The 17,945-nt window shown below is 42.9% G+C and overlaps 2 protein-coding genes across 3 annotated transcripts in view; one reads left to right on the top strand and one right to left on the bottom strand.

The window, feature by feature from the left end:
* The window catches only part of LOC135096656 (uncharacterized), an 83,495-nt gene that overhangs the window by 25,568 nt on the left and 39,982 nt on the right, over nt 1-17,945 (top strand). The window lies entirely within an intron of this gene.
* Nucleotides 1-17,945, bottom strand: part of LOC135096660 (uncharacterized) — a 38,703-nt gene that overhangs the window by 17,875 nt on the left and 2,883 nt on the right. The window contains exons 2-3 of one of the 2 annotated variants that reach the window (XM_063998372.1): nt 9,804-9,963; nt 5,192-5,334 (exon numbers count right to left, since the gene is read on the bottom strand). The gene's annotated coding sequence lies outside the window, so the exon portion shown is untranslated. The remainder of the gene's footprint in view (nt 1-5,191; nt 5,335-9,803; nt 9,964-17,945) is intronic. The other variant, XM_063998371.1, reaches the window with a different exon arrangement.

The following is a 17,945-nucleotide window of genomic DNA, read 5'->3' as shown; positions in this document are numbered from 1 at the left end:
AACATTCATTGACTTTTCCCAGGCCTATGACAGAATACCTAGACATAAATTATTTTATTATGTGTTACGAAGATTGGGATGTGGCTCAGCTATGTTATGTGCACTTATTGCTATGTATACTGTGACAGAAAGCTTGGTCGGAACAGCGGTGGTCTTAATAACTCTAGGTGTGAGGCAAGGATCATCCACCTCATGTTTACTTTTTATCATCTTGGTTAATGACCTTATAAGACTAATTAAAGAAGGGTGTGGACATGATGGATTTTTACAATGGCTACATATACTTGTACTAATGGACGACACGGTGCTATTATCGACGACGAGGGCAAATATGATGAGAAAGGTGTCTTTGTTACAAGATTACTGTACAGAATATGGCATGAAAGTTAACCAATCCAAGACAAAGTTTTTTGTGATAAGCGGCAGTGAGAGGGATCGTGAACCTTTGGTGGTGGGCGACTTGGTGGTGGAACATTGTGACACATATGCGTGTTTAGGGTCACCGTTTACCAGCGATGGTTCAACCACCTCTGCCGTCAAAGTCCATGCTAATAATAGGATGTCACATGTGTTAAAGTTTGTGCCTTTTGTCACAAAAAAATAATGATATTGCGTTTGTGATAAAGAAGCGTGTATTTTGATGCAGCTCTCACGTTATTACTAATTTATGGATGTGAATCTTGGATAGGGGCTGATCTGAAAACGATGGTGAAGTTGTACAATTGGTGTCTAAAAAGATTATTAGGAGTGAGAAAACTAACGTGTAATGACATTTGCTACGTGGAGCCAGGGTATCCACCTTTCAAGGACTTAATCAGGCACAGACAACACAAAATTTTATATAGTATGTGGCATGAGAGGTCAGGATATGATGATCCATTAGCCTTCACAATTAGGATAAAAGTGAAGTCTAACACTCCAACCAGTCGGACCGTCAAAGAGATGACCAACACGAATGTACCGGACCTGAGCTTGGTAATGAAGAAATTAAAAGATGACATGGTAAACAGTAACTCCTCAAGACGCACAACATATAAGGATATTAACCCAGATTTATTGGTACACCGTATATATACAGTTAAGCACGCAGGAAATGATATTCATAGAGTATCATTCACACAGCTTCGAGTAAGTGGGCATAGTTTAGCGTGTGAGACTGGCAGGTGGAATCAAAGAAACAGAGGTCGACTGGAAGTGAATGAGAGGCTGTGTGTGTGTGTGGAGGGTTACAAACAGATAGATATGTAATGCAAGATTGTCAGTTAACACAGCAACTTAGGGATCAATACCAGTTCTCCACTTTAGAACAATTGTTTGGGGATCAGTTTACGCCAGAGATCATGTGTAAGATTGTTCATAACATTTTGACCATATATTAAAGAAGTAATAAATCATACTTGATTCTAATAGGTTTCACACGACTGTGGGATTAGTGAGGATTCGATAATTATGGTAGTGCGTAGATGTCATGAATATGATTGTTTATATATATTTTATAAACAAGGGTCCTAAGAATAGATATTTCTCCAGTGTTTGTGTTTAGCTCGTTTATTTTGTAATAATAGACTTCTAGTAACTAATAGACGATTCACTACAGTTAGGAAGTGATGATAATTTAACATTATCTTGTAGATTATGTAATACTATTATGTACAATCCATTGGTATTACCTGTTTGCTGTGGTACATAAAATATCTATATCTATCTATTTATCTATCTATCTCAGTGTGTGTGTGTATGTATGTGTGTGTGTATGTTTGTGTGAGTGTGTGTGTGGAAGGGTAACTATAGTACATCTACGCATAGTGATAGTAATCTACCAAGTGATGCAGAATTTAGGGACCATTTTGAGAAAGTACTGAATCCTGCACGAGAAACTCAAAATTATTTATCAGATCTGTCTACAGATATTAATATTCCTGTGCTTGACGAACCCATCTCTCCCCTAGAAGTACAAAATCAAATAAAAAGGATGAAGGTTAACAAGGCATGTGGGCCTGATGGTATCCCTCCTGGAGTTTTTTCACTTATGTCACCCCAGTGGCTTGTTACTATTGCCACATTATTTAGTTGTATTTTTTCATCTGCTATGTTCCCTTATGCATGGATTAGAGCAAAAGTATTTGTAATATTTAAGAAAGGTGACAAGACTAACACTGATAACTATCGTGGAATAAGCGTCATTAACTCTATAGCTAAACTGTATGAGATGGTACTTTGTGAACGCCTGAATCAGTGGTTCAAACCAGACAGGGAACAAGCAGGGGCGCAGAAGAAGCGTGGATGTATAGAGCATATAGTAACGCTCAGGCTGCTTACCAACACAGCCAGGTTAAAGAAGATTAAGTTGTTTGTGGTATTTATAGATTTCTCGAAAGCGTATGACATCGTTCCAAGGAAAACTCTGTTTACTGTGATGAAGGGTTTGGGGTGCGGGGCCGTGATGCTGGCCGCTATGGTGGCCATGTACGTATCGCACCACGGAAAGTGTTATCGGTGCCGCAGTATTGAGCGCCTCACAGGGAGTCAGACAAGGATCCCCTACCTCTTGCTTTTTGTTTGTAATGTTTGTCAATATGTTAATCAGATCTGTTAAAGAAAAGTGTAGACCAGAAGTATTTATAGAATGGTTAAAAATTTTAATGTTCATGGATGATACAGTATTATTATCAACGAGTAGGGAGAATATGTACATTAAGCTAAGGATATTACAGGAATATTGTAAAGAGTATGGTATGAGGATAAACAGTGCAAAGACGAAATTTTTTGTCATCAATGGTGGGCTAGGAGACAAGGAGCCGTTTAGTGTAGGTGGTACGAGTATGAAAGTGGAACACTGTGATAGTTATATGTATTTGGGTTCACCATTTACGTGTGACGGTTCTGTGTCTTCTGCCGTCAAGGTACATGCAAAGAACAAATTATGTCATGTGTTAAAGTTTATATCGTTTTTAAAGAAGAATAATGATATCCCCTTTATAGTAAAGCGACGTGTGTTTGACGCTGCCCTCCTGTCGTCACTAGTGTATGGTTGTGAGTCCTGGATTGATGCTGACGTTAAACCTGTAGTTAAGCTTTATAACTGGGCACTGAAACAACTGTTAGGGGTGAGAAAAACTACTCCTAACGTGGTGTGTTATGTCGAGTCGGGTTATCCATCGCTTCCTGACCTTGTGAAATATAGACAACATAAGTTTTTAAAGAAAATGTGGGATGAGAGGTCCAGTATGAATGATGATCCACTATCTTTTGCAATGAGAAAAGTAATAAACGAGAACACGAATATGGGCAAGTGCGTGAAAGAAATGATAAGAGGGGAAGTACCTGACATGTCTGTGTTATTGGAGAAAGCGAAGTGTTGCATCAGAGATTCAGGTACATCAAGATGTATAGTGTATAAAGACATAAATCCCACATTATCCACACACGAGATTTACACTAAGAGGCAAATCTTAAATGAGTTTCATAGACTGGATTTTACAAGGTTTCGATTATCTGGCCACACTCTAGCTATAGAAACAGGGCGATGGAATAGGCGAGGACGTGGCCGCTTACCGCTGGAGGAGCGGCTGTGCAGTTGTGGTGAGATACAGACGGAGAGACACGTACTGGAGAACTGTACTCTCACCCAACATCTAAGGAATAACTATAGATACGAAACAATGGAAGATGTATTTACAAAATGTACAACTAGCGAGATGTGTAATGTAATTTTCGATGTACTTAAAGTATATAAACAAGGAAATTTAAATGAATGCGAATAATTTGTATGATATCTGGTAATGTCTATTTTTGGGTAGAGAAAAATTTTTTTTATTTTGTATTTTGGGAGTTCTTTTGCTGCATTGCAAGAATATTTATTTAATGATTTAGAATATTGTGGACTACAATTATTAATGGACTACTGCTGTGGATATTTTTTTGTATTTTAGTTTTTGTTTTAGTTTTGTTTGCTGTAATATGATTGTGTAGTCAATAAATCTATCTATCTATCTATCTATCTGTGTGTGTGTGTGTGTGTGTGTGTGTGTGTGTGTGTGTATGTGTGTGTGTGTTTGTGGGCGGCCAGAAGCCGCTAATGGCTTAAGTGGGACGGGAAGGAGTGGATGTCAGGTGGTGGGGAGAGAGGTGGGGGTGGAGAGAAGAGGCATCACGTACTGACACAACAAGATGGCGTCTGTCTGAGAAGGTGGCAAGTGTAGTTTCCCGGGCCAGCGGCATGAGGCAAATAGCAAAACACCAGCAGGAGGTCTTTCTATACACAACATGCACATGTACACAACACACGTGTGGCTGTACACCTGGCGGCTACTCAACACACCTGGTACACTACTGGTAGCACACTTCAGGGAGGGCTTGGCCAATCCTGGTTATCTTGACCACCACTAAGTCTTTGAGGAGGAACACAATGCGATACACACGCGCACCACACAAGATACGCCGCCACACTGGCTGCAGACTGAGCGGCGTCCCTTTGGCTCAGTGTTTCCAGGCCGTTCGGTACTTGAGCGACACACAAAGGTCTACCTAATATACAGGGACTTGTTCAACCAACGAACACACTCATATCCACAAAAAAAAAAAATAAAATAAATAAAATAAATAAATAAAAAAATAAGTAAAAATAATCAAATAATTAAATTAGATTAAATTATTAAAATTACTATTGCTTCTACACTTACTACTGCTATGACTACTACTACTACTACTACTACTGTGTGTGTGTGTGTGTGTGTGTGTGTGTGTGTGTGTGTGTGTGTGTGTGTGTGTGTGTGTGTTTGTGTGTGTGTATCATATTACTCATAGCAATCAGAGCAACAATATAACAGCAAGAACTACTACTACTAATATTACTACTAATACAATTTCTAATATAAATACTACTACTACTGCAGCTGTTTTTGCAACAATTCTTAGGCATTATTATTAATATTCACATAGTAGTAGTAGTAGTAGTAGTAGTAGTAGTAGTAGAGGTAGTAGTAATAGTAGTAGTAGTAGTAGTAGTAGTAGTAGTAGTAGTAGTAGTAGTAGTAGTAGTAGTAGTAGCAGTAGTGAGAAATCGTGAACACTACCTCTACCACTACAATTACTACTACTACTACTACTACTACTACTACTACTACTACTACATAGGCATGCTATTAAAGGTCATGAACAGTTCCATCTGGTACAAACTTAGCTGTGTCACCTTGGTGGATCCCTGTCAAAGTGTCTTCTGAATTGTCTTTGCACTTCTTTGACATTTTCGTACCTCCAGTAACACTTTATGACAGATGTTCTTCCTTCACAGCTTACTCTTACTTCTGACATTATAGTTTTGCCCAACTGTTTCTGAAAAAAAAAAAAAATCAGTGAATTATAGCTAGTCAAACAGTGAGTATATTTTTGGATGACTCTCTCTCTCTCTCTCTCTCTCTCTCTCTCTCTCTCTCTCTCTCTCTCTCTCTCTCTCTCTCTCTCTCTCTCTCTCTCTCTCTGTCTGTCTGTCTCTCTGTTTATACAGATAGATACAGATAGATAGATGTACACAGGTACAGACTTGTGCTTGTGGAGTATAAATGTAAGAGCATGAAGCACAGTGTGTCTCTCCCCACAGGCACCTCCCGCCTCACGCCTTGCTTCCTCCCGTCTCCCAGAGTCTACACACCTGCACTCTTGAGGTGAGTACACTTACTCTTTTCTTTCCTGGTAATTGTTTTCACTGTGTTTTCTATTGCACACACTCAGAAAGTAGAAAATGAGGCACTAACGAGGCAAGACTATATACCACAAACACTAAACACAATAATTATAATAAAAATAATAATAATAATAAAATAATAATAATAATAATAATAATAATGATAATAATAATAATAAATGATTTATTAATAAGGCAGTTTACAAACTGAAAATGTACAGAGGGGGTGGGAAAATACTTAACATTAATCATGAAGCTAAGCTTAATATAGAAGAGGAATACTGTTGATTGATGGCATGGTGGGAATCGCGCTGAGTCTGTACCGCTCCGTGGCGAGGTGCGTCAGGCAGCAGCATGTGTCTGAGGCGTGGATGATGCAGAAGTCCCCTTCCAAACTTCTCCAGAGCCTCTCGGTGCCTGGTGGATAGTCTGGACGTCTGAACAGACTCAGGGTGGTCAGGGCTTCATCACAGGTGATGTAAGCAGGGACAAAGATGACCCTGCACGCCCTCTTCTGCACTCTCTCCAGCTGGAGCTGTTGAGTGTGTGTGAGGGAGGAGGACCACGCTGGGGAGGCGTACATGAGTTTGGGGAGGATAAAGGTGAGGCACACTCCCCTTAACTCGTCTGTCAGTGTCCCCAGCGACCTGAGGCTGCGCATCATGTACAGCTTGTAGGTAGCGGATCTTACGGTGCTGGCGACATGCTGCTTCCAGGTCAGCTGGTCGTCCACCGTGACTCCGAGAAGAACATCCAGAGGCACATCGGACCACCTGGAGGGGGTGAGGGCCCACTGTGAGCTGGGGAGAGGGCACTGGTACAGAGGAGGTACAGAAATGCATCACCACAGTTTCACTGTGGTTGATGGTCATCCTGCTCTCCTCCGTCCATGTCTCCAGTCGCTCCAAAATGACTTGCAGTGGTGAGTAGTCCGTGTTCCTGTTGGAGACTGGGACGCCCACGGTGCAGTCGTACACATACTTCCAGCGATGAGGGTGTCAGTGAGGGCGTCGTTAATGAGGAGGAGGAAGCATAGTGGGCTCATCTTGGTTCCCTGGGGGACCCCACATGTCAGCTGTTGGATATTAGAGACAGAGCCCTGATAGCGAACGGCCTGACGCCTCCCTGAGAGGGTGTTGGCTAGCCACGCTACCAGGTTGGAAGGGAGACCAAGACTTATTGCCTTGCTCAAGCCAACAAAGTGATCAACAAGATCAAAGGCTTTTTGAAGTCCACAAAAGCAACAGCTAGAGAGGTGTTTCGCTTGTCCAGGTGGCTGTGGATGAAGTCAAGGAAGCTGGTCAGGTAATGGGAGGTGGGGGTGGCTTTAATATTTCCAAACTGTCTGATATCCACGGTATAACAAGTTTTGGTGTAGGCCCAGTCATACACAAAATCTTCACAAATAAAGCTAGGGATGGGGGTGATAGAGACTGGCCTGAGGTCACCGAGGGACTGTGCACTGGAAGCTTTGCGGATGGGAGAGACGTAAGACGTCTTCCAGTCCGCGGGGCAAGAGTGTTGGGAAAGAGAGGCGTTTATTATGGGGCATAGCGGTGTTGCTGGCTCTTCCCATATGGGAAGGTCAGTGGGTGTGGTGGATCTTGGTATCTTTAAGTATCCTCTGTATCTTGGTATCTTGGTATCTTTAAGTATCCTCTTAAAAACATCCACCGTTTGGACAGTGGGGGGAGGGGAAGGGGCGTGAAGATGGGCAGGAAGTGGAGTGGTGTGGAGGGGAGGGCAGGTGTGACAGATAGCGGCAAAGTGGTCGTTCATCTCCTGAGCCGCGAGATTAGCAGGAAGGTGTGAGGTGCAAGGAAGAGATGAAGTGTGCTTTTGTAGGCCACACAAAGCTTTGCTGCTAGCGAACCACTGTCTGTTGTTGGCCTGCTTGAAGTGGTGTATCTTGTCCGGGTAATAGCTTGACTTGGCAGCCTTAATCTCCCTGATCCCTCTGTTTCTTAGCTTCCTGTATAGGTCCGGGCAGGAGTGGAACGACCACGTCCGCTGATGCATGAGTCTTTTAATGCGGGGCGTCATCCAGGGGGCATCAGATGTGTGCACTGTGACGCTCTTGGCTGGGAAGTAGCCGTGGAAGGCTTCTGTGGTGGAGGTGACGTAATTGTGCCATTTTGAGAGGACGTCCTCCACATCCAGCACCTCGGTCCACGGGTGTTGTGTCACCCACTGCCCCATGCATGGGGCGGTGGGTCCTGGTGACAGTTGGCCGGATGGTCGAGGTGGTGGGTGTGGGTGTCCACAGTATGGAGAGGTGGGTGCTCCGTCCCATGGGAGGCAGCAGCTTGGGGGGCGAGTACTGTTGGCATAGGTCTGTCAGTATAAGGTCGAGGGGGGCTTGCTGGGTGGTAGGGAAGTCCACGACCTGGGTGAGGTGTAGCTGGTGTAGGATATCGCTGATATACAATCCGTTAAAGTCCCCACAGATGACCAGCTTGGCAACAGGATACCTCACACTTAGGGCCTCAGCAGTGTCACTGATGTGAGTGGTGAGTAACTGTGCTGTGGTGGCTCGTGGGGGGTGGTACACGACGCACACGATGATGGAGGCCGTGTTGCTGAGATGGCAGGGGGGCGTAACTCTCACCCACAGGGCCTCTACTCCGGCAGGAATGTTGACAGGCAGGTGTGAGGGGCTGAGGGGAGATTGGGAGAAAACGGCCACTCCGCCCTTCCCCCCCTTCCTGCGTCCTGTCCTGAGGTGATGGCAGAGCTGGTAGTCCTGCATCGTGTGGTTCCGAAATAGTTTCAAAGTCTTAAGGCACAGTGTAGATGGCGCTGCAAACATCAACAAACAGACCTGGATAGAGCTCCAAGTTTTGCCAAGATTCTGCTGCCATGCAGGCTTAGATCAGGCAATATATTGCCTAAGGAGCTGCTCGAGGGTAGAGTGCAGCCAAGACGCAGTTACTTGTAGCCCACTGAAGAAAGCTAGCCGGTAGTTAGAAGCTAGAATATAATGTGGCCAATCAACACCGGTCCCATCCCCTCTGCACCGCTGTGAAAACCGTTGCCATGGTAACGGCGACGCCAAGCCACTGAAGAAAACGGGGTGCAAAGACTTAACGGGATACATGTTTGTTTGTCCAAGATGGCTAGTTATGACAATGTAAACACAGTGAAGGCATTGTCTGCTACGGAGATCAATAAACTGACAGCGGCGCAGCTAAAATGTGCACTGAGAACAACTGTTGCACATCAGCCTCATGAAGAGCAGCCACCGAGCTCTGAATTACTCGAAGAAATAAGAAATATTCCAGAAGATTTGGCAGCTGTGAAGGAGATGAAGAAAGAAATAGAATCACTGAATACAACACTCGATGAAGCCTACATGATTATCCACCAGCAAAACCGGTTCCTAGAATCCCTTGGCCCCAAAGAAAGGGTGCGGAACTTGGTTATAACTGGGGTCTCGGAGGATGACGACGGCCTGGGAACGACAGAAAGAGAGAAGATCAAGACAGTGCTGGAAGCCGAGGGGTTACGCTGGACCGATACGCACCGATGTATGGTCAACAATACGACTTGGACAGCCTGACGCACGGAGGAGTCGCCCTATTCATGAGACGCTGCAGAGTCAAGATCAACGGAGCGACATCTTGCGAGTGGCGAAGAACCTGAAGGATACAGGAAGAAACTTTGAACGGATTTGCGTGAAGAAGGACGTTCATCCGGCGGCGAGGAGAGAAACGACAAGACTGAGGACCCGAGAAAATGAGAAGCAGAAACCAGACAACCAGGGAGTGGAAATTACGTATGACTGGCGGCGGCGAGTATTGCTGCGTGTTGTGTTGTGACTGATAGGTATTTCCCAAATTTTGGCATGGAAAGAATTGGAATGGACAATTGAAAATATGTGCTTGTAATATCTGTGGTGTGAAAAATAAGCTCCAAAGTCCTGAAGTGATAAATGTTGCTTTAGAATTTGACATGATATGGATCACTGAAATTAAGTAACGTTAATTAGTAGCTTGCTTGGTTTTGATTTATATATGAATAAAAGTAAACAAAATAGTCGGAGAGGAGGAATTATGATGTTGGTGAAGTGTGCGTTGGTGCCATATATCACATGTGCCAACATTGCAGCAGAAGGACAAACATGGGTCGAGCTGTCCTGCTGCCCTGGGATGAGGCTTGGCGCCATGTATATCCCACCGGTCGACTCGCCCTACCACGACCCGGCGCTGCTGTGGGAGGGGCAGGTGACCGACTGTGACGGTGCCATAGTGGTCGCTGACTTGAACGCACGTGTGGGTTGCCTACCAAGTAGAAATATAAACGGAAAGAGATGTGAATATAATGGTGTGAAAGATCTTATAAGTAATTGCATGGGCCGGACAATACCCAACATGTGTGAAGAGAAAGAAATGGTAGTTGCTAATCATTTGAAATATGACGGAAAGCAGCGAGGAGGGAATTTATCTTTTAGGCGTAATGATCGCTGGACATCGGAAATCGACCTGTGTTTATCGACCTGTGTTTAGTTAAGTATAGCAGTTTGAATGTCCTGAAAGACTTATGTACAAGCCAAGTTATGTCGTGCTCAGATCATGCGCCACTCACTCTAACAATTAACACTGACGTTTTTAAATGAGTAACGCCATCACGGCTACTTGAGCGCGCCAGTAACTTGGGTCGGACGCTGACACACAGTCCCTAGCTGCACCACTAATATCGCGACAGGCCTGCACCATGACAAAGTGGATATAGAAGCGTTCGTGACGAGGATGGCGCTGTGTGAGCCGCCAACCCTGGGCGTGGTGAATGAGGAAAGTGTGCAGGACGTGGTTAAGGAAAGCTGCAGGGAAGTTAATGGAATAGCAAAGGAGTGTAAAAAGACGAATGTTGCGCGTGAGGGAAGTGTAGACCTAAGAAGGAAAAGACTCATGGAGGAATATGACTGTGGGAAAATTTGGAAAGCAATTAACTGGAAAGATGAAATTAGTAGTAATGAAGGCAGTACCCAGCCTACTGAGAGTCAATTTAAGATTTTTTTTGAGGAATTGTTGAATCCAGTAATGGAGGAAGTTGGAGAGGTAAACTTTGAGCAGGCACCAAGTATTCCCATTGTGGATGATCCTTTCACGTTTAGAGAGGTGGAAACAGCTGTGAGAGGGATGAATAAAAAGAAAAGTTTTGTTGGAATAAGTCCTGCCCTATTAATGAACTTACCTATGAACTGGTTGATGTTTTTTCTTACAATGTTCAATGTAATTTTTGATAGTTTGTGTTTCCCACTAGCCTGGTGCTATAGTAAGTTAAGTGTATTATTTAAGTGTGGTGATCGCATGCTTTGTGATAACTACAGAGGTGTTAGTATAATGGACACCCTAGCTAAACTCTATGACACACTTATTATCAATAGATTGAAAATGTGGATGGATGTGGACAATTGTCAAGCAGGAGCAATGGAGGGAAGAGGATGCCTAGAGCAGATATTTACACTGAGATTATTGTGTGATTATGTAAAATACAAGAAATTGAAGTTATATGTATTATTTATAGACTATCGTAAAGCATACGATAAAGTACCGAGGTCCAGGCTGATAGAATGCTTAAGATCAATAGGATGTGGAAGAAGGATGTTAAAAGCAATTTATGTTATGTATCGCTGCACACGTAACGTGCTTAAGAGTGCCACGGTGGAGTCGTCAGTGGGAGTAAGGCAAGGCTCACCTTCCAGCTGTCTAATGTTTGTGATTTACATTAACCAGATGATTCGTATGCTGAAGGAACAAATAGCAACTAACAGCTACTTGGGCGCACTGCACACAACATCTCGGGATATGTGCATCAGGAAACTCAGAGTTGTCATCGATTATTGCAATGATTATGGAATTGTTCTTAACGAGGACTAAATTATTTTTTTTGTTTGAAATAACACTCAATGTGATAAAGTTCCATTAAAAATCGAGGGACACGTTATTAAGTACTGTGACAGATACAAGTATTTAGGGGCCTCGTTTACCGACAGCGGTTGTATGAAGGACGTGGTGTCACTACACGAGGCAAAGTGTCAGTCAGTCGTTAACAAATTTTCTACATTTTGTGCCTCGAACCCTGATATGCCTCAGTGTTATAAGCGACTTGTTTTTGACGCGGCTGTGTTGGCTGAACTGAGATACAGCTGCAAGACGTGGCTGACAGACAGCTGTGTGTCACTCACCAGTCAGTACAATAAACTTATGAAATGTCTCCTGGACGTGACAAATAACACAAGCTCAAACTTATGTCGTGTTGAATCGAGAATTAAGCCAGTTTACCATACTGTCTGTGTCCGATGGAAACGTTTCTTGGAGAGGAAGCTGACTCTATCTACTCGACAGAAGTGAACCATTTCATATTGTATTTAGTTGATGCAGAGAAGCTAACACCCCTGGTTATAAGTTTATCCAGAGCGCCATACAGTATGATAATCATATAAATCCTCTTGACAGAATAATTAATTTAATTACCAATAAGCCACAAGACGCAACAAAGTATCACACATATAAAACAATATTGAATTCTAGTCTTGGTGTCCATAATATTTATTCAGATGACATAATGTCCCTGATTTTACACATTTGGCGTTTGTAAGAATTCGACTGATGTCTTATGTAGGTACGTGTGTGAAGTGTTGATTAGTTATAGGACCTAAAAAGAAAACAATACTTAATTAGAACTACTTATTGCATTAATATTGGTCAAATTGTGTTAGACGTTATGCTGAGTTATGTATCTATGTTAGTTATAGCATTACTGCTAGTAAGTGCTTGCTAATGCTGGTTACTTTGCATCGCCTAATTCTTAAACAATACTTAGGTGAAAGTGTTGTTATTTATGTTTGTAAATGTATGATTCTTTATTTGGACCACTGGCAAATTTTGTACCTTTCACTTTACTGTATGAATAATTTCTTTGGTCAGTAAAAGTAACTAACTATCACGTTGGGCGGCGGGTGACCGGACCCTCGCATACGACGCAGGAGGTAGTTGCGTTCGTACGTTTGCACGGCAGCACACATTATCCTTTATGTGTCGACACGCACTCGCTAAATGTGTTCACAAGTACAACAATCTCACCAGGGCGAGCCTAAAACTAAAAACTAAGAGTTGAAAACTGAAAAAACAGAGGTCACTATCAATAGGGGGCGGGGAAGGCAGGAAGGCCAACATGCTGGCCGAGGCTGCTCTAGAGCGCCTAAGGTCACACGTTCTTTCCTTTTCCATGTGTGTGTGTGTGTGTGTGTGTGTGTGTGTTATAACAAGAGAAGTGGCATTAAAATACACATAATTTACTGACAAGCATTGCACGACAACATTACTGCCGTGATTAAAAGTACTCCTGTAAAATACTACATGGCATCATACAAGCCAGGCAGAAGGGGAGCGAGGCCGAGCGATCTTGAAAACACCTGAGTGACTGACAAGAGGCATAGAGAGAGAGAGAGAGAGAGAGAGAGAGAGAGAGAGAGAGAGAGAGAGAGAGAGAGAGAGAGAGAGAGAGAGAGAGAGAGAGAGAGAGAGAGAGAAAATAGTGCACTGTACCTTTGCTAAAAACTCTACCTTGGACGATTCTGGGCTTGTTCCTCCCTCTCCTCCACCCTCTGACTACTTCATGCCTCGTATTAAAATTCTTCGTAATGATGTTTTCCATGCCCTCGCTGGCCTAAACCCTCGGAAGGCTTATGGACCTTATGGGGTCCCTCCTATTGTTCTCCGAAACTGTGCCTCCGTGCTTGCACCTTGCCTAGTCAAACTCTTTCAGCTCTGTCTGTCAACATCTACCTTTCCTTCTTGCTGGAAGTTTGCCTACATTCAACCTGTTCCTAAAAAGGGTGACCGCTCTAATCCCTCAAACTACCGTCCTATTGCTTTAATTTCCTGCTTATCTAAAGTTTTTGAATCTATCCTAAACAGGAAGATTCTTAAACATCTATCACTTCACAACCTTCTATCTGATCGCCAGTATGGGTTCCGTCAAGGCCGCTCTACTGGTGATCTTCTGGCTTTCCTTACTGAGTCTTGGTCATCCTCTTCTAGAGACTTTGGTGAAACTTTTGCTGTTGCCTTGGACATATCAAAAGCCTTTGATAGAGTCTGGCACAAGGCTTTGATTTCCAAACTACCCTCCTACGGTTTCTATCCTTCTCTCTGTAACTTCATCTCAAGTTTCCTTTCTGACCGTTCTATTGCTGCTGTGGTAGACGGTCACTGTTCTTCTCCTAAATCTATTAACAGTGGTGTTCCTCAGGGTTCTGTCCTGTCACCCACTCTCTTCTTATTATTCATTAATGATCTTCTAAACCAAACTTCTTGTCCTATCCACTCCTATGCTGATGATACCACCCTGCACTTTTCCACGTCTTTTCATAGACGTCCAACCCTTCAGGAGGTAAAGATATCACGCAGGGAAGCCACAGAACGCCTGACTTCTGATCTTTCTAAAATTTCTGATTGGGGCAGAGCAAACTTGGTATTGTTCAATGCCTCAAAAACTCAATTCCTCCATCTATCAACTCGACACAATCTTCCAGACAACTATCCCCTCTTCTTCAATGACACTCAACTGTCCCCCTCTTCTACACTGAACATCCTCGGTCTGTCCTTTACTTATAATCTGAACTGGAAACTTCACATCTCATCTCTAGCTAAAACAGCTTCTATGAAGTTAGGTGTTCTGAGACGTCTCCGCCAGTTTTTCTCACCCCCCCAGCTGCTAACTCTGTACAAGGGCCTTATCCGTCCATGTATGGAGTATGCTTCACATGTCTGAGGGGGTTCCACTCATACTGCTGTTCTAGACAGGGTGGAATCAAAAGCTTTTCGTCTCATCAACTCCTCTCCTCTAACTGACTATCTTCAGCCTCTCTCTCACCGGTGCAATGTTGCATCTCTAGCTGTTTTCTACCGCTATTTTCATGCTAACTGCTCTTCTGATGTTGCTAACTGCATGCCTCCCCTCCTTCTGCGGCCTCGCTGCACAAGACTTTCTTCTTTCTCTCACTCCTATTCTGTCCACCTCTCTAACGCAAGAGTTAACCAGTATTCTCAATCATTCATCCCTTTCTCTGGTAAACTCTGGAACTCCTTGCCTGCTTCTGTATTTCCACCTTCCTATGACTTGAATTCCTTCAAGAGGGAGGTTTCAAGACACTTATCCACCAATTTTTGACCACTGATTTGACCCTTTTAAGGGACTGGCATTTCAGTGGGCATTTTTTTTTTTTTTATTAGATTTTTGTTGCCCTTGGCCAGTATCCTTCCTACATAAAAAAAAAAAAAAAAAAATTTGTTTATTTCCGTGAATAAATTACGGTGTCCATGAATAGTATTTTTCTCTGTAATCCTGCACACACACACACACACACACACACACACACACACACACTGATAACAATAAAAATAATAAAAAAAATATGAATCAAGGAAAGATGGTAAAGCAGACACTGAGGGTTCCAAGGAAGTAGTAGTAGTAGTAGTAGCAGTAGTAGTAGTAGTACTAGTAGTAGTAGTACTAGTAGTAGTAGTAGTAGTAGTAGTAGTAGTAGTAGTAGTGGTAGTAGTAATAGTAGTAGTAGTAACAGAAGCAGTAGTAACAGTAGTCGTAATAATAATTATAGTAGTAGTAGTAGTAATAGTAGTAGTATTCATAATAATACTAAAAGTAGTCGTAATAATAATATTCGTTGTAATACTAGTAGAAGTAGTAGTAGTAACAGTAATCGTAATAATAAAAGTAGTAGTAGTAGTAGAGTAGCAGTAGTAGTAGCAGTCGTAGTAGTAGTATTAGTAGTAAAAGTAATAGTAGTAGAAGTAGTAGTAGTAGTAGTAGTAGTAGTAGTAGTAGTAGTAGTAGTAGTAGTAGTAGCAGTAGTAGAAGTAGAACGTCTATTAGTAGTAGTAGTTTTTTTTTCTTTTATGTAGGAGTGACAATGGCCAAGGGCAACAAAAATATAATAAAAAAAAATGCCAACTGAAATGCCAGTCCCATCAAAAGGTCAAAGCAGTGGTCAAAAATTGATGAATAAGTGTATTGAAACCTCTCTCTTGAAGGAATTCAAGTCTTAGGAAGGTGGAAATATAGAAGCTGGCAGGGAGTTCCAGAGTTTACCAGAGAAAGGGATGAATAATTGAGAATACTGGTTAACTCTTGCGTGAGAGAGGTGGACAGAATAGGGGTGAAAGAAAGAAGAAAGTCTTTTGCAGCGAGGCCGCGGAAGGAGGGGAGGCATGCAGTTAGCAACATCAGAAGAGCAGTTAGCATGAAAATAGCCGTAGAAGACAGCTAGATATGCAACATTGCGGTGGTGAGAGAGAAGCTGGAGACAGTCAGTTAGAGGAGAGGAGTTGATGAGACGAAAAGCTTTTGATTCCACTCTGTCTAGAAGAGCAGCATGAGTGGAACCTTCCCAGACATGTGAAGCATACTCCATACATAGACAGATAAGGCCTTTGTACAGAGTTAGCAGCTGGGGAGGTGAGAAAAACATGCGGAGACGTCTCAGAACACCTAACTTCATAGAAGCTGTTTTGGCTAGAGATGAGATGTGAAGTTTCCAGTTCAGATTATAAGTAAAGGACAGACCGAGGATGTTCAGTGTATAAGAAGGGGACAGATGAGTGTCATTGAAGAAGAGGGGATAGTTGTCTGGAAGGTTGTGTCGAGTTGATAGATTGAGGAATTGAGTTTTTGAGGCATTGAACAATACCAAGTTTGCCCTGCCCCAATCAGAAATTTTAGAAAGATCAGAAGTCAAGCATTCTGTGGCTTCCCTGCGTGATATGTTTACCTCCTGAAGGGTTGGACGTCTATGATAAGACGTGGAAAAGTGCAGGGTGGTATCATCAGCGTACGAGTGGATAGGACAAGAAGTTTGGATTAGAAGATCATTAATGAATAATAAGAAGGGAGGTGACAGGATAGAACCCTGGGGAACACCACTGTTAATAGATTTAGGAGAAGAACAGTGACCGTCTACCACAGCAGTAATAGAACGGTCAAAAAGGAAACTTGAAATGAAGTTACAGAGAGAAGGATAGAAGCCGTACGAGGGTAGTTTGTAAATGAAAGCTTTGTGCCAGACTCTATTAAAAGCTTTTGATATGTCCAAGGGAACAGCAAAAGTTTCACCAAAATCTCTAAAGGAGGATGACCAAGACTCAGTAAAGAAAGCAAGAAGATCACTATTAGAGCGGCCTTGACGGAATCCATACTGGCGATCAGATACAAGGATGTGAATTGATAGATGTTTAAGAATCTTCCTGTTGAGGATAGATTCAAAAACTTTAGATCGGCAGGAAATTAAAGCAATAGGACGGTAGTTTGAGGGACTAGAATGGTCACCCTTTTTAGGAACAGGTTGAATATAGGTAAACTTCCAGCAAGAAAGAAAGGTAGATGTTGACAGACAGAGCTGAAAGAGTTTGACTAGGCAAGGTGCAAGCAAGGAGGCACAGTTTCGGAGAACAATAGGAGGAACCCCATGAGGTCTATAAGCCTTCCGAGGGTTTAGGCCAGCGAGGGCATGGAAAACATTATTGCGAAGAATTTTAATACGTGGCATGAAGTAGTCAGAGGGTGAAGGAGAGGGAGGAACAAGCCCAGAATCGAGTTTTTTAGCAAAGGTTTGAGCGAAGAGTTCAGCTTTAGAAAATTATGTGATAGCAGTGGTGCCATCTGGTTGAAATAGAGGAGGGAAAAAAGAAGAAGCAAAGTTATTGGAAATACTTTTGGCTAGATAACAGAAATCACGAGGGGAGTTAGATCTTGAAAGGTTTTGACATTTTCTGTTAATGAAGGAGTTTTTGGCTAGTTGGAGAACAGACATGGCATGGTTCCGGGCAGAAATATAAAGTGCATGAGATTCTGGTGATGGAAGGCTTAAGTACCTTTTGTGGGTCACCTCTCTATCATGTATAGCACGAGAACAAGCTGTGTTAAACCAAGGTTTAGATGGTTTAGGACGAGAAAAAGAGTGAGGAATGTACGCCTCCATGCCAGACACTATCATCTTTGTTATGCGCTCAGCACACAAAGACGGGTCTCTGACACGGAAGCAGTAGTCATTCCAAGGAAAATCAGCAAAATACCTCCTCAGGTCCCACCAACTAGCAGAGGCAAAACGCCAGAGGCACCTTCGCTTAGGGGGATCCTGAGGAGGGATTGGAGCGATAGGACAAGATAAAGATATGAGATTGTGATCGCAAGAGCCCAATGGAGAAGAAAGGGTGACAGCATAAGCAGAAGGATTAGAGGT

Source organism: Scylla paramamosain, unplaced genomic scaffold (assembly GCF_035594125.1).
Source record: "Scylla paramamosain isolate STU-SP2022 unplaced genomic scaffold, ASM3559412v1 Contig5, whole genome shotgun sequence".
Taxonomy (NCBI): Eukaryota; Metazoa; Arthropoda; class Malacostraca; order Decapoda; family Portunidae; genus Scylla; species Scylla paramamosain.
This window is presented reverse-complemented; position numbering and strand designations above follow the sequence as displayed.